This window comes from Urocitellus parryii, chromosome 10 (genome assembly GCF_045843805.1).
Source record: "Urocitellus parryii isolate mUroPar1 chromosome 10, mUroPar1.hap1, whole genome shotgun sequence".
Lineage (NCBI taxonomy): Eukaryota > Metazoa > Chordata > Mammalia > Rodentia > Sciuridae > Urocitellus > Urocitellus parryii.
The window spans coordinates 74,380,618-74,398,301 of record NC_135540.1 but is presented as its reverse complement, the minus strand read 5'-3'; the positions used below and the strand labels follow the sequence as shown (position 1 = coordinate 74,398,301).

The window sequence follows — 17,684 nt, the reverse complement described above, 5'->3', positions numbered from 1 at the left end:
TCTATTTGGGGACTTATAAAAGAAAATCAATCTAAACTATTTTTAAAAACTGAGAACATGTTATATGTTTATCCTTGAGAGTGCATGGGATACTTCCTTAGAATGCTACTTTAAAAAAAAAAATCTAACAGAAAACCTTTTGAGTGATTTAAAATTCACCCAAAATTCCATAAGGCTCTATGTTTAAAAAGAAGAAAAAAAAAGATATTTATTGAAACCTACCTCTGTATAGCTGTTGTCTAAGAAACTCTTGTAAGACACTAGCAGAACCAAGGAGGAAGGGGAGGAGGGATAGTAAGAGAGGGAACTGAACCGCAGAGTTTTTATTAATTCCATCTATTTTGTAAGCCAGAAACACCTATCGCCAGCTTGCTATTTCCCTGCCCGCCTTCACACACACACACACACACACACACACACACACACACACACACACACTGCACCAGCACTGAATCCCTGGGATCCCGCCTCACTCCCAGCCGCCCCCTCCCCTGTCGCCTGCAGCTGCGTCCCACCCTCCCACGGGGCTCAGCGCACTCCCCCGCAAACGCGTCACCTACCCTCTCAGGAGCGCACGACAAATTGGCGATGATGGCTGCTCCGGTGGACAAGCCTCCCTGGACTCGCCGAAAGAAAAGAAAAAGAAGAAAAGGGGTGGCGAGGTTCCCTTACTTCCCACAACAAGGGGAAGTGTGCAGCCCCATTCACTCGGCGGCTCCGCAGCCGTGGTTTCTTAGCAAATGTGCGGGGGCTGAAAGAGCTGCAGCTGCGGTGGAAAGTTGGAGGGGTTTCCCCCAGCCCGTGGTGACTGGCTCCTCTCCGGTCCCCGCCGCAGCCTTGACAGCTCCCCTCGCCTCCCAGACTCTCCTGAGCCTGGTTGGTTTTCACCCAGGGCTGGGCTGAGTTGCCACATGCACTTGAGAAATCCTAGCAGTTGCGCAAAGAGTCGTCCCAGAAGTTAGAAAGAGTGATTGTGTGCGAATGTGTAAATATACAGTACAAGAGGCTGGAACAACTGAGTGGGGCCAACCCTGAGACGCAGCCCGGGGTTTCAGATTTCATTTGGCAACTGGCAGCTTCAGAAGACTCGAGCCGCCTCGGTACTACTGGGGAGGCCGGCGGGAGCCCCTCCCTCCCACCGCCTGGGTTATCTGGGAGCCCGAGCGACACTGCTGGGCGCCTGGCTCTCCCCTCGACCAGACAGCACCCGCCCTGCCTTGGTCCCTCTGCAGCTGGCATCGCTCATTTCATTTCATGTGTAACATGGATACGCGTTGGTCACAGATAGGAGTCTATGGATGCCTGTCTCCTGTCCTCAGAAGCTCTGTAATTCTTTGCCAAACCCCACACACCGGTTTTATTTGCTTCCACCAACTGTCTCCGTAAAACCTTATTTCTCCAACTTAAGCCCTTATTCTTAGAAATGTGTATTTAGATGGAATGTCCTCTAGTTAGGTCCTTAGAGAAATTCTAAATATGATTTCCTTATCATGGCTTTAGAGTTCTCAGAATTACAGGGCATGCAAGATGACAGAGTAATATATATTTTCTGGATGTAGACCCCTTCTTCCAAAAAAAAAAAAAAAGTCTATTTCAAACTGAGATCTTACAGTTGTGATTATTTGGCACACCAATCACATTATTTCAAAAGTTTTATAAAGGTGTCTTTTGGGGGGCTCTTTAAAAATCATCACCAGAATTCTTAAGACCCAAGAGTCTCCTCTTTAGGGCTATCCAGGCATAGAGAAGATGAACACACATTCAGATTTAGAAACATCAAAAATAAAAATCTCAGTGGACACTGATCCATCTTTCCTCGTTTTCTTCTGTCTGGAAAAACCACTGAGGTCCTATTAGAAAGCTGATTTTCTGGTAGAAGAATTCTCAGCCTTTAAATGAATCAAATTAAATTCTATGGGGGAAAATAACCTCTCTTGGCATTTCCTTTTTTAAAATGTGTGGAATTTGTAGCCAGAAGCAATGTACCCTATTTTATAATTTGTGAAAATAAATGACCTTCATCAACTCATGTGGCTTTACATGTTCCAACAGCTCCCTGGCAGGTGAAAGCCAGTGGGCAGTTTTAGATGAAAACTGGAAAACAATGAAATTAACCAAACAAAGTCTGCACACTCCTGATGGACTGAAAAGCCTCAGGAAGGCAAGGTATGATTCAAATTTGTGACATTTTAAAAAAGACTCATGTTTGTGACCTATTTCAGGATCTAAGGAATATTGTCACTGCTATTTAGATTCAAGGTGATACAAAAATTGAACTCAGAGTGGTTACTGGGTAGTCCCTAGTCTGAAAAATTGATACACCCTACCCTTGCTTTCAAAACCTTCAACCTCTGGTGCTAGATATCATTTCATTGATGTATGTGATACATGTGATTCTCTTAAACTAGAAACTACTAGAGAGTAAGATTAGGCAGGTGGAAGTGGAGGAGGATTTAAATTCATCAACACAAGTCCCTTCTTCCCCTCCTACTTCTCTGCAGAAGGGGTCATTTTATGCCCTTCTCAGAAGTCTTTGTAGGATTTAGCAGAGAATCTGTGACAAGAAAGAATAACCTGAAGTAGAATGTGATTGGTTGTTCACTAGACTGTATGTTATTCTGCTCTTCTTTTGTGGGTTGAGACTGGGAGACATCCCTCCTATGCATCTTAACAGCTTAAAAGGAGAGAATAAACTCTTGAACCAGAGTCTCTAAGTTTTATCCCCACCTGAGAAGCATGCTGATGTGACACAGACTCCAGGGAAGTGCTGTCACTTAGTTCCCAGAGTCTATACTGTGAATTGCCCCAGGGATCCTTTAAAGATAAATTTTACTGGTCAATATCAGTTCTGAGTTGAAGACATGTTTCTGACAAACGCTACAAAACCCCAAAATTATTCAAAGGGGAGGACTAACTTTCTAAGATTCCAAAGTTTTAAACCCTTACTTAAGAGGAAGATTCTACCAAACGTATAAAAGCTATCAAGGGAAAGTAGGGTTTGAAGGGCCTCAGTGTTTGGGGGCATGTTGTGTAATACCTCCAGGACTAGAGGGATTACAGAGAACTAGAAATGAAACAGGAGAAAAAAGAAAGAAGAAACACTTAGACGAGTTGTTTGAACATCACTATTGCCAGAGTTAAGAATAGGAAAACTATAAAGAAAAAAACCCTGGATACTGTTCCTTTCATGCCATTCTTTTATTGGATCTTAATTAAGGGAAACTCAACAAGCATTTGTATAATTACTTTGTCTAATATTTCAAGTTATATGGGTCAAATGTTACTATTAAACAAGTATGGAATAAAAATGTCTTAGTATACTTTGCTAATTTAAAAATTGCAAGTTTTCCACCAGATTCTTGCCAGATTCTCTGAAGCCCTTTACATAGAATCACTCATTGTCATATCAGCCAATTGTTCATTAATATCAGATAGTAGGGCTTTTTAAATATGTTTTCTTTTAGGAAAGCATAAATTCCAAAGAGGGCAAAAAACACAGTAACAAAACTGAATAGTCAAGAATTGCCAAAATCCTAACATTTCCTAAGGACTCTTACCAACAATGCAGAACTTATGTGGGTACTGTAGTATGCCAAGATCTGATTTCAGGATTAAGATAGCAAGCTATGCCTTAAAGCATGTCTGTTTCCAAACGTCTGTTTTTGTTTTTTCTTTTCATTTCCCATTGGAAGTCCCTTTTTGACAAAGTCCAGCTTTGTCTTAGCTAAGTAAAGTGGAAAGCAATGAAGGAGTTTCAGGCCCACCCTCCCCTGAGTCTTTGGATCACATGATTCAGGGAAAGGGGATGTTCTGCTATTGTTAACCATGGGGCAAAATGAACTGTGTTAAATCTCTGGAAGAAAGACAATAAAGGAGAGAAAGAGCATAGAATAATCAACTATAGCCTTGGATTTCTTCTATTCTCTAATTCCATCTCAGACATGCTATCACTCAATGGTTTCAAAAATCAGGCATGTTATGTTGCCATTTAGATTTTGAGAGGATCATGGTATCACTATGCTCTTACTGAATTGATATATTTTGATAGAATACCAAGTTATACTCCATCATTCCCCAAGTATCCCTGCATAGATGGCACACACACACACACACACACACACACACACACATACAAAATCCATGATTAAATTTATTTCCAAAACAGTGTTTGCTGGTACTTGTCTAATTACAAAATTAGTTAGCTCAACTCATGAAATTTGAAAGATACAAAGGAAAACAAAATAAAAGTCAAAATTTTTCTATGGTCTTATCATTTAGAGACAACTATTGTTAATATTTTGAAAAAATTATATATATATATACACACACACACACACACACATACTTAATATTGTCCTGTCTTGTATAATTGTTTGTGTCATACTATAAACCTGGGCCCCAACTTTAATCCTCAATTTCTTTATCAAAATTATTTTCCTTTATGTTTTTTATACCTAGATTCAGGAGTTTGCTGGATTCTGTTAAAGAACAAAACTGTCCCTACTGAGATAAACATATTTCCCCCAGTCAGGTCCCACCAGAAATCTTCCACTTTATACCTGAATGTCATTCCTAAATATTTCACTATCCTAAAGTTTCTTTGTGCTTTCTGACTCACAAATTCTCTAAGACAGCCTTTATATTCCCATCATTCACAGTATATCACACTCCCTCCCTTTTCTATGCTTACCCAAGAGTAAAGGCATGCATGCACAAATCACACACACACACACACACACACACACACACACACATCCAAATGCATATTATGCATGCACACACATAATGTGAAATGTTTCTTCAGACATGCAGTTTTCCACTTGTAGACCCAGCTCTGAATATAATACTTATAATATTTAGCAATCTAATTACATTTGAGTACTTAATCCACAGCAAAATGGACTTATACCCAATGTACATACCATTTTGCAGATTAGCTATTCCCATTATTGGAATCTTCTCATTAATTTTTCTGAGGTGGGTACTGGTATTGAACTCAGGGGCACTCGACCACTGAGCCACATCCCCAGCCCTATTTTATATTTCATTTAGAGGCAGGGTCTCACTGAGTTGCTTAGCACCTCACTGTTGCTGAGGCTGGCTTTGAACTCATGATCCTCCTGTCGAAGCCTACCAAACCACTGGGATTACAGGTGTGCCTCACCACTCCTGGCCTCATTAAGTTTTGTTGAAAATTAAATACTTCCACGGAAATTAATACCATTCTTTTCTCAAGAATTATTTACTTGTAGTCTACCTAAATTGCATGTATCTTATAAAAGTTTTCTATAACCTTATTATGCATGTAAAAAGTTATCAATAATTCTTCACATTCATAGTTTTTGTGTCTCACTGCAGGGTCACATATATTCCAAGACTTATCCTCTATCTAGACAATCCTTATTTCATTGTATTTTAATCAGATTCCAAGCTCTTTAAATAATCGATATACTTTTGCCTCCAATTAAATTCTGTTCCCCTCTGCATTACCAGCTTTTTTATATTTGCAGATAATTTGAAAATTAGTGGGAAGGAAGAAACTTCACTTCATTGTGGATTCTTACCCCACTGATAGATAACATACAGTCAAGGCACAAATCTAACTGACAAGAATGCTAATGGACCTAGATACTAAGCATAACTGATCCCATGCTTGATTGAGTGCAATTTTCCTCATTTGGGTCATTAACTAGAGACTAGGGGCTGAGGACATTGCCTTGTATTGTCTAAATCCAAACAGATTATAAATAAGACAAAAGCCATCTTCTTGCTGCAGTGCAGACATAGCATTCAACTTAGTATACTATTTTCGGTGCAAACTACGTAAGAAAATATAAATGAGTTAATATAGCTCATTACAATATATTAATAATGCTAATAATAAGATGATAGGAGCATGCCTTATAAATTGCCTTCCCATATATAAATGTCTTTGATTGCAACAATGGTAAAAACCCTGCCATTATTTACATTTTACAACAGAAAGAACAAAAAGATACACTGAATCCTCCTTTATTAGCAATCACATAAGCTTCAAACAGGTTGGAGATAAAACTGGAGTTCAAGCTATTCCAGTGAAAATTCTGGATTATTTTCACTATTGTGTCAGCAATGGCATCTTCCTATGCAAAGGACAGCACAATTTGCCTTTCCTGTGTCACTTATACTGTCCAGGTGTTTGACAATCATTGTTATTATGCTCTTTTGTGAGGAAGGAGATTGTCATCCTCCCACAGACCAATTTTAAATTCCATTTAAGGTATTAATTTTAATGTCTTTCCTGTTGAATCTTTTATTCAAGTTTCTCAAAAATGGCAAAATTAACTGCTTTCCCTTTTCTCTGTGCCTACCATCTGTTAGAGGTGCTAATAAACAGTGAATTGGTCAAAAAGCAGGCAAAAATATCAGTAAGTAGGACAGTAAGTGGTTCAGATAATTCATTACCTGGAAAATTAGTTCCTGGAGAAATGATCAAGATCTTTAAACTAAGACCTGAAAGTGAGACTAAAGAAAAATCAAAACTATAAGCTTGCTTTTAAAGACATAGAGAAGTTAAACAGAGGATGTTTACATAAGGAATAGAGTTATGCATAACTAGTTCCTCAATATTTAAAAAAACACCAAAAATAACATTTTTGGGAAATCAATGGAAATGATAAAGATTTTTAAATATTTTCAGAATAACCTAGGAAGACTTTCCAAGGAGACAATAAGCAAAGGGCAGTGTAAGCTGAGGGCTATGAATCAGAAACACCCCTCCCCCCCGTAGTACTACAAAGTTATTTTATTTTCTCAAGTTTATGTTTTAAAGTGGTACCAAACAAACTGTGAAAGGACTTATTTTGCAAGAGTGATTAAGGTTAGACTGGAGAATAAGAGGAAAATTTCATGGGGTCTCAGATTCTAAGCCTGAATTATCTGTCCTGGACATTTTCAAATGAAGACTTTCTCCTCTGTGTGCTTTATTTAAGGAGAGTTCATTAAAAGAGGCTTCTAAGTGACAGTAATAGGAAATCATCCCAAGAGATAGAAACTGAGGCACCAGAATTTCAGCCTGAGGCACGAAGTATCTTTCCCGAAGAAGGATACTTTTGGAGGACATGAGAAGTTTTCATTCAAGTTCCTCTGATTTGAACTTGAGGAAAATGATTCCAAATTCATCAAGAAAGGGAATTGCAAATTAAACAAGTGACAGAAATAAAGATGATACTTTGGGAATCCTAATGACATCATTTCACGATAGGTCTATAGAAAGCCTCTCCAGCCTAGGTTGGGGATGGACAGTGGTGCTTATCATCTGCAAATTAGCAACAGCAAGATCAAGCTCAGCTGTGTCTTATGGGTTCAAATCTGGGGTGGTTTAAGGCTTTCAGGTTACCAGAAAAGAGAATGAACAGTGCCATTGAGTTTTGTGGCAGGAAAATATCAGTGACTCCTAAGGTGGGGACATAAGTTTTTCAGTACCCAGGCAGGATTAAGTGGGAGTCTCAGTGGAATGGAGAATCCCATCAAGCCTACTGGTTGGACACTCAGAGCCTAAAGTCTAAAGGCAAAACTTAACCAGCATGTAAACATTCACAATTAATATAAAATTTGCCCATGTCCTTGCTTAAGATCCTGTAAACTACTGTAGATACTTAAGTGCTACCACAGGGGATTGAGAATACAGGGGGGAACTAGTTAAGCCCAATAATGGTACTTTTATTAAAAAGAAAAGTATTAGGAGAAATGAGAAAATTCAAGAAGTCACTGGTTGCCATGTACTAGGACAGTTCTTTTATACAGGCAAAAAGTGCTTAATACCCCCTAAATCCAAGGCTCTGTGCACAATATGAATTCAATTCATGTATTACCTGTACCTTTAAGAAACTGACATTCAATTGCTAAGAAAGGGGAAATTGAAATGGTCTAAATGTCTCCATCTTCCTTTAAGGAAATGTGGACAGGATGGCATGACATGGACATTTATGCTTAGCTAATATCTAGTTTCGAATAGTTATTAGCATCATCTTCACAGACAAATAAAGGCTTACTTTTCATTGGATAATGGCATATTGTTATATGAGACATACCCAGTCCTAGACTTTAACCAGTGCATAAAGATATTTAGATATGTTTTACATTTTTATTTGTTTGTTCTTTAAATTCTCAACACATTGCTGTATAGACCAGAAGAAAACGAGCATAATTAATGTGAAAATTTCTCATATGGGTTTTCTTAGCATGCATTGCACAGAATCTCTCATTTTGAACCATGAAGTAATAGAAAAAAAACATGATCTATAAATAATTATAGGAATTTAATGATAGTATCCAAGCTTTGGTAATCAGTTTACATTTACTTATTTTCTGGGTTGAATACTACACTAAAAAAAGCCTAATACAACACTAATGAAAATTTCTATTTTTTTAGCATAACAAATTTACTTAATCATAGTTTTACGATCCAGAACCCTTCAGTAAGATGACTCAAATATCCTGAAAAAATTATTTGTATGCTTAGATTAGATAAACAATGACAGCCATGTAGGACTGTGACTTAACAAAAGGTCACAAATTAATGGAAACAGACTGAGTGAGAACATCTAGCAAGGCCTGTCAGATTCTTCTTGGCTGCTCCATTGTAGCATTTCTTCCTCCCAGACATAAGGCAGGATCCCTCTGGAATGCGTGATGACCTACTATTCAACAAGGACAAGTCAGAGACTTTATGGCCATCTCCAAAACAGAAAGGTGAAGTAATTTTAAATAATAGTTCCTTTTTTATGGATGTCCTTAAAGAAAGGGAATTATAGTTTCTATGACCTGGGTAGAAGAATTCTGGTATCTATGGTTTCCTTTGGGGAAGAATGGGGACAAGGTAGGTAGGAGGAGATCAGAAAGAAAATTTGCTCCTGAGGCCTTTTATAGTTCTTTAATGCAAAGTACTCTGCATGTCAAAGTGCCATAATTTGGGGTATCATTTTCTGAACCCCAAATGCAAATAATTACCTGTCATAAAACTGTTTTTGTTTCATAGTTATCTCTAAATTTTTAACAAAACATAAATAGAGATAACCAGAAACTTCACCAAAAAAAAATGTTAGAACTAAAAAACAATCTTCAAAAAGTTACAGGACAGGAAATTAAAATACAAAAATCAGTTGCATTTTTATATAAAATATTTACACTTAGAATTATTAAATCATACACTTATCACTTCTTCTGTTGAAATTAAGATTATTTGTTAGTGAACAGGAATATACCTTGCCAGAAGGATGGTACTTTCTTGCTTAAGATAATTTAGCACCTCTGGTACATGCCAGAAAATCTACTGTGACATGAACTTTTAAAAATTATCTCTAGATCAGTATAAAAGTGAAATGCTTCTCCTTTCTGTCTAATCTGCATAAAGATATATGGGAACAATGATTAAAACCATTGAAATAAGCTACCAATTTAGAAAATTATATAAATATCCCTAAAGCAACATAATGTTTTATTGGTTATTTTTAGTTATACCTGACAGCAGACTCCATATTGATATAATTATACAAACATGGACTGACTATATCTTATTCTAATTAGGATCCATTCTTATGGATGTACATGATGATCAGATTCATTGTATCGTTTACATTTGTGCACATATGAGAATTATGTCAGATTCATTCCACTCTTTCCTTTTTCTTTGCCCCCTCCCTTTCATTTCCCATTGTCTAACCTACCGAACTTATATTTTTCCCCTCTCTCCTCCACCTTATTGTGGGCTAGTTTCCATGTATCAGAGAAAACATTTGACCTTTCATGTTTTAGAACTGGGTTATTTCACTTAGCATGATAGTCTCCAGATCCATACATTTATACATTTGCTGGCAAATATCATAAAGTCATTCTATTTTATGGCTGAGTAATAATCCAGTGTGTGTGTGTGTGTGTGTGTGTGTGTGTGTGTGTTACATTTTCTTTATCTATTTATCTATTGAAGGACACTAGGTTGGTACCATAGCTTAGCTATTGTGAATTGAGCTGCTATAAACATAGATGTGGCTGTATCAGTGTAGTTTCCTGATTTAAAATCCTTTTGATATATACTAAGAAGTGGGATAACTGAGTCAAATTGTAGCTCCATTCCAATTTTCTGAGGAATCTCCATAGTGATTTCCAGAGTGGTCACACCAATTTGCAGTCCCACCATCAAGGTATGAATTTACCTTTTCCCCTACATCCTAACCAACATTTATTATTGCTTGTATTCTTGATAATTACCATTCTGATTGGAGTGAAATGAAATCTCAGGAGAGTTTTAATTTGCATTTCTCTAATTGCTAGAGTTGTTGAACATTTTTTCATATATCTGTTTACCATTCCTATTTCTTCTTCTGTGAAGTGTCTGTTCGATTCCTTCATCCATTTATTGATTGGATTAGTTGGGTTTTTGGTGTTAAGTATTTTGAGTTCTTTATATATTCTGGAGACTAATGTTCTATCTGAGATCAGATGGCAGACTTTTCTTCTATTCTGTAGGCTCTCTCTTCATGCTTTTGATTGTTTCCTTTGCTGTGAATAAGTTTTTTTTTTTAGCTTGATGTCTTTCCATTTATTGATTATTGATTTTACTTCTTGTGCTGTAGGAGTCTTGTTAAGGACATCAGTTCCTGAGGCAATATGTTAGAGTGTTGGGCCCTCATTTTCTTCTAGTATGTGCAAGAAAACTTTCTATTTTAACCTTTAGCTTTTGTTACTTACAAAATTCTAAAACTGTACACATTCAGATTGAAGTTTTCTATACTATGAAAGTCGAAAAGTGACAATGTTTAGACTAGTATAATTTACAGGCGTAAAAAATATTCAGCAGTTATTATAATTTTTTCTAACCTCCCTTTTGTTTTGGGTGAATCACCGTAAAAATGTCAATTTCATTAGGTTTTTATAAAATTAATTTTATAAGAAAAATATTTAACATTAAGCTCTTTGCCATGTATAAAAATGGCATTGGGCTGGGATTGTGACTCAGTGGGCATGTGCAAGACCCTGGGTTTGATCCTCAGCACCACATAAAAATAAATAAGTGAAATAAAGGTATTGTTTCCAAATACAACTAAAAAAATAAATATTTTTTAAATGGCATTAACTCCTTCAGATATAATCTTCTGGATTTTTAAAAATATATTTAGAAACAAAGGATTAATTAAATTTTAAATTTTGCACAAAAAGATCATATTTAGAATTCTTGAGACCATAGATTTGTGTTAATATTTAAATTCAAAGAAAACATTATAGTAAAGCTAATTAACTTTATTAATGAAAATGTCAACTCCAAAACAAAAAGGTTATTTAAATTTATCTTTGCTTAAATATAGTTTCTTCTAGTAAGTTATCATATTTAGTACTATTTTTTTTCTTGCAAAAGAAGTTTAATAGGCCCCAAGTTCAATACTAGTAATATAAATATGTTATTAATTGATACATATTATATTCATGTTGACTTTTAATTACTAGTTATATTTCTAAAATATGCCAGTGTACATAACCTATATAAACAAAGCCATTGATATAGTAAAAACATTACATTTGCATTTTATCAAGATAAGATTAGTGGCTATATGGTTGAATTTTTAATTTAATAGCTACAAGAATCTGCCACTGAACATAGACCTTTCCAGAGTGAAGCACACTTGCTCCAAAATAAAATACTAGTCAATGAACACACAGCTTACTAACAACCTAGGACACTGAGACACATTTATTCAGTAACCTTCTTATTATGCTGCTAATGAGTCATCAAAACTTTGTGTGTTTTTTGAACAGTCATAAAGCTTTAAGATAAAAAATGAATTATTTATTTAAAAGGCTGCAATAAAAAGATTGGTACATGATCCACATTGAGCAATGTTCACTAACACCATCGGTCATTCCTTAGCTCAATAAAGTCAAGATTTATTTACCAGATGAAGAGTCTTTGAATTATTCATTACATAAAGCTCAATATTCAGAATTTGGGGGAAATAATATATATCCAGCTTCATTCTTCCTTTGATTTTACTGTGTCTCAACTACAAAGTCAAATACATAAAATAGAAGTTTGTGATAAATTATGAGAGACATTTGTATGGCAAGAACATGAAAACCCAGATGTGTTGACCAGAGTACCCACTTTTACATTTCCCAACTACCCGCCCAGAGAGACTTCACAGGGAGGTCCTGGTATGGGGACCTGGGATATTCTCTTTTAGATTATGACATCAGTGGCACTATCCTGGGGAAAGAAGACAACATAACAGCTTTGTCTGAGAATGAAAATATCACAGGCTTCAACAAAACTTTTTCTAACATTGCCCCTGCATATGTATAACTAGTATCTAATAAAATGCTAATTATTACTGAATTCACAGAAATTTCATGTCATTATAACTTTGTTAGCCAATAGAATATTAAAACCATAACCACTTATATATGAAGAAAACTTTAAATATTTTGACATTGAAAGAGGTCCCGAGAGTTGGGGGAAAAGGACTATGGAAAGACTGTGGGCCTCTAACTTGACTGTCCTCTCTCCTTCAGAGTTACCATTATGCTTGGAAGGTGGACAAGTGCTGAAGAAAAGAACATGCTTATTGCAACTACTCTGCTCCAACAGTATGAACAGCACTAGTTCTTTGCAAAATTCACTGTAGTGCCAACAAGGTCACAGCAATTTCTAGAGCCTACAGTCTAAATATCTGCTGCCATGCACTTTACCAATGGAGACAATAGAAAAATGTGCATAAAAGATCCCTATAAAAATGATTGTGCTTGTTTAAAAATAGCTTAATCATTTTTGTTACCATTTAATGGAACCTATTGAAATGACTGTCATGAGTCTATCTAGATAGCTCCACTATAATTCATTTTTAATTAACTTGATCATTATTTTAACAATGCTAATAAACAAGCTATGCTGCAACCTTATTATAACCTTGCTTGAGTTTAACAAAATGTAGAAATCTAAACATTTTTCTTTTTCTATTTTCATGATTTCTATAGTGATACTGATAAATTGCATTATTAATATTGAGTAATTCCTATTTTCATTCACTAGTCTTTCCTTAACAACCTTCAGTATTTATATATTCCAAGAGGAGTTCAACTTCCTCTTGCCTGACCACTACCTTCATATCACAGCACCCAATAGCTGTAGCTTCAACAATACATACAGTAATATTTGCATATTTTAAGCCCAGAGGTTCAAACATTGTATACTATATTTATGGATATCAGACATTTCAGATCTTTGGGATATAATAAAGATTGATTAAAAACAGAAGTGTTCAACTCTCATACTCCAATGTACAACACAATCTAGATGTTGCCATGAACATTATGAGAGAACTGCACATACCAGAATCTTCATAGGAGTTTCACCCTGTGGGGTGTATGGTGAAGACAAGAAAAGGCTGGCATAAATCATGGCAAAAGTGTCATCAATACAAACTGACTTTCTAGAAACTTCTAACAGCAAGCCTATCCTCCTATTCTTAAAAGAAAAAACAAAAAAACTATGAATTGGCCCTGGCAATTTTTCTTTTGTCCTTAATTTTTGTTAGTTTTTGGTACTAGTTTCTGCAGTAGTTCATTCTTCACTTGCTGTCTGATATACACCCACAATCACATATCACATAACAATTTATTGACTATAGATCACAAATATCACATAGGCTAGCTGTGTAGTAGGATAATTCATTCCTTGAAGTTTGTAAGTACACTCTATGATGTTTGCATAAGGACCAAGTCAGAATGTGTCCCTATTGTTAAAGGATGCATGACCATACAGACACATACACACACACACACACACACACACACACATACACACACATACACATATAAATGTATCTGCACATATATTCTATTCTATATATGGTTCATATGTATTCTAATAATGGATTTAATCTTGCTTATTCTTTATTAATCAATAGTCTCCCCACCACAGATTTGCTTGTTGTATGCATTAGCATGCCCTCTGAAGCTAGAAGTCATTGGTGTCATGATATTACCCCATAGGACTTTTTGAACATAAAATTTAAACTTGTATGTGGATTTTAAAAAACACAGTGCCTAATACATGTAGCAATTTTAAATAGGGCTCATGTTATTCATACAATTCAGCCTTAGGACCTCTTTTATAAAGTCCCTACCACCTCCACCCAGAAAAAGCATCCATCTCATTCTCTCTCTAAATGTTCTCTGAAAAGTTGACCTTCATGAGTCAAGAACCAAAAGAGCACTAAGACTAAGGTGGGCAATGCAGTCAATATGAACATTTGTAGCAAATAATGAAAAAACAGGACTTCCAAACACAAACCTCAGGAAGGCATGTTTTGAGAAGCTTGCGAATGCGGTCAGGTGTCAGTTTTATCTAATATGAGAAAGCAAAACACTCCCTTGTCTTCCAGGTAACTTTTTAATTTAAATGTGCGTACAAACAAGTGGCAAATTGAATTTCCTATTCTATCTCTAGAATTAATTTACTTTCCTTTTTTTATCTTTTCTTCACCACTCATCCTTGTTTTACACATCAGTCCAGAAACAACCTAGGGTTTCCTTTTACAAATAAAGGTTAGGGTTGCAGAGGATTCAGAGGAAAAGGAATGGCAGTTGTCATACACACAGACTTGTCTGATCTCTTCTTCTTGGTTCCTCTCAGTCTCCCCACCTTAATGCTGGAATGCATTCTGGGGACATTATGCCTAGGAAAATGGTTTTCCTCATAAAAACTAACTCTGTTTTCTCCTAAATGGAGGTAAGTCTCAGTACACATGGTTGTGTGCCTAAATTCTGGTGGGAGTGATGGAAGAGGATGTATTAACTCCTAACCCAATTGTTTAATTTCAGAGGTGAGTCACTCATTTTGGACTAGACCACAGATTATATATGTACACAGATATACACACTAACTTTGACGACAGAGAACAAAAACTAAAGTTGCAAACACTTTGTTTTGTCACATTCAACAGGAGAGAGGTCAAATCCCTGCTAAAAGGAAAAAAAAAACAGTGGTTATAAGAAAAAAAGAGAAGCTCAAGAGTGAACAGGAAAATAGGTAGGAAGCCAGCCCAGAATGGAGCTGTGTCCTTGCAGATTACATTGCCCAAGGTGGTTCCATATCCTGCTCTTCCCAGCTCAGAAATGGAGGAAGACACAGTTCAACTCCTTAGTGGTCATGTAAATAGAATAATGGAATTCATTTATCCTGGCAGCACACTTAAAGCAGCAGGAAATACATCCTGATAACTTTGATTGAAACGACAAATGTTTTTCTCATATAAATATTGTTCACATGGTGAATAGGTCCCAGGATACTTCTATGTAATGAAATTTACCTAGACTATGGGATGCTGTCCTTGAAATACTAAATGATGTTTTTCATTTGTTTTCTGTTTTTCCTCTCTCCCCTGTGCCTTTAATTTATGCCTCTGACCAGGGATGGTACAGGGAAGACAACAAAACACCTACCAAAAGAGGAGGTTCAAAAGCCTGTGGCTCAGAATTATAGAAAAACTGGTATAAATAACAAAAGACTTGGGAAGAACTGTTTTGATTCAGAGATAATTCTCCAATGTGGAGAGCAGATGAAGGAGATCTCCTGAGAGAAGATTGAGACAAAGGAGTGATAAATAAATCAACACAGAGACTTGGGTTGTCATTCCCCTGAGATCCATGAGCCTGGGCTACTACTCCCACCCATGAGTGGGAACTGAACCCCCACATAAGAACTGAAGCATGGAGAGTCCAGTCTGCATTCAAGTAGGCAATGCATTCTGTGGACTCAGAGAGCTTCCCTCCATTTGAAATGGCATGACCACGTTCTTTTTTTTAAATATTTTTTTAATTTTTTCTTAGTTCTTGGTAGACACAACATCTTTGTTGGTATGTGGTGCTGAGGATTGAACCCGGGCCGCACGCATGCCAGGCGAGCGCGCTACCGCTTGAGCCACATCCCCCAGCCCATGACCACGTTCTTTTGATCAAGTTTACCCTTACCCATTCAGCAGAAAAGCTGATAAGATGTTCAATACTTTGCCCAGTTCATATGCGACCTTCTGTTACCTATAATGCAGAAAATCTCCTTTCAACTCTAAACTTAAAAACAGAGGCAACACTGAAAGGTAAAAGTGTTGCCTTGGAAAACTATAGGTAAACAGGGTATAGGAGGAAATGCCCTTCTGAATATGTATACCTCATATTTAATGTACCTTATGAATAAAATCAGAGGTTGTGGCCAAGCTGAGAGTTTTTTCTTCATTCTAAGACTTTTTCCTTCATTCTAAGATCCTGAAGTAGTGAAGAGACTGAGGAAATTGAGTTTGTAGGTTCAATAGTGGCAGCTTATGGAATCTGGGGTCTGATTAGACAAACTAAGCATGACTAACATTTACTGAGGACTTATTCTTAAGTTTTATGTTAGATTCTTGTCTATATTATCTCACTTGGTCCTTTTACCAATAGTATGAAGTCTAGAAAAAACATTCAAAGATGTTGGAAGGAGAATTTGACTGTCACAAAGCTTTTTCCTCTAGTCCATGATCTTCTCCAAATTCCTGTAGTCTAATTTACAAGTGAGCATCAATATCACAACCTTTCCCCAAGTTCAAATCCGGCTCTCTTGGATACCAATCACTCTATGTATTGTTTCCAGTTTCTTCAGGAACCACTTAAATACTACTCCTCATTACCAGCAATGACCTAATGTGTAAGGACTTCATGAATCAACATCAATTTTTTCACACCAAAATAAAAAAGCTTATTTCATGATTTTTTTTTAAACTAAGCACATGAATACTAAAACTCACGTGGTGAATCTGATGAAGCACCATACAGAAAACTGAAGCAAGGCAGCTAGGACCTGGAGGGATCCTGGGTTTTACAAGGATACTCTTAGAGAAGATGCAGTCACTGAAGAGAGGTGATTCTGAAGTTTTATTCTGTAATGTCATGAAAAGCAACTCACCTCCTATACTTGTGAAAGAAAGCAGATCAAAGACTCAAGTTTTAGAACCAGGAAACAGTGTCTGTGTATATAGAAAAAGTGGGCAGCATATGAGTCCAAATTCAAGTAGGTAAAGGTCCAGGAGCAAAAAGTGGCAGTTGCCTCAAAGTCCATACAAATAGTAAGCACCCAGCAGATCTTTGCAAATTGACCTAGCAGCTAGATGCATGTTGTGTAAAGACCAAAAAGGGTCAACCACTGCAGAGTATGAATCTTTGTAAGAGTGGAGATTTAGCCATAATGGATGCCTTGCCCTGGCTATGGGGAAAATGCCCCAAGAAAGGAACAGTTTGGGCTCTCACCTTTTCTCAACTCTTAATGTGAGTCCAGAAACAGGTATCTAGAGAATGAGTCCCTGGGAGAAGAGGATTGCTATAACTGAGATATTTTCTGATCATAGTAGAAAGCAGATAGGTAGCTTCTTAGCAAGCCAATCTCTACTATTCTTTCACTCTAACTTTAATTTTTTATTTCTCTCTTCTCCTCCCTCATAATCATCACATTCTACATCACTTCTGTTCCTGTGCACCATTTGAAATTGTAAACCCTTTTGTAAACTTACAGTTTTTGTTATAGGCAATAACTGATCATATCATTTCTGCTTATTGTGACAATTAACACTACAGACTGCATAGCAAGAATTATTTGTTCTAATGCTGAATATTGTTTGCATTGG

General features: G+C 36.5%; 1 long non-coding RNA gene across 2 annotated transcripts in view; it reads right to left on the bottom strand.

Annotated features, from left to right (window-relative positions):
- The window catches only part of LOC144257283 (uncharacterized), a 362,905-nt gene that overhangs the window by 99,950 nt on the left and 245,271 nt on the right, over nt 1-17,684 (bottom strand). The window contains exon 1 of one of the 2 annotated variants that reach the window (XR_013344416.1): nt 561-942. The exons of the other annotated variant lie outside the window; for it this stretch is intronic. This is a non-coding gene — a long non-coding RNA (uncharacterized LOC144257283). Of the gene's footprint in view, nt 1-560; nt 943-17,684 lie in introns of those variants that run through there. 2 annotated transcript variants of the gene reach the window in all.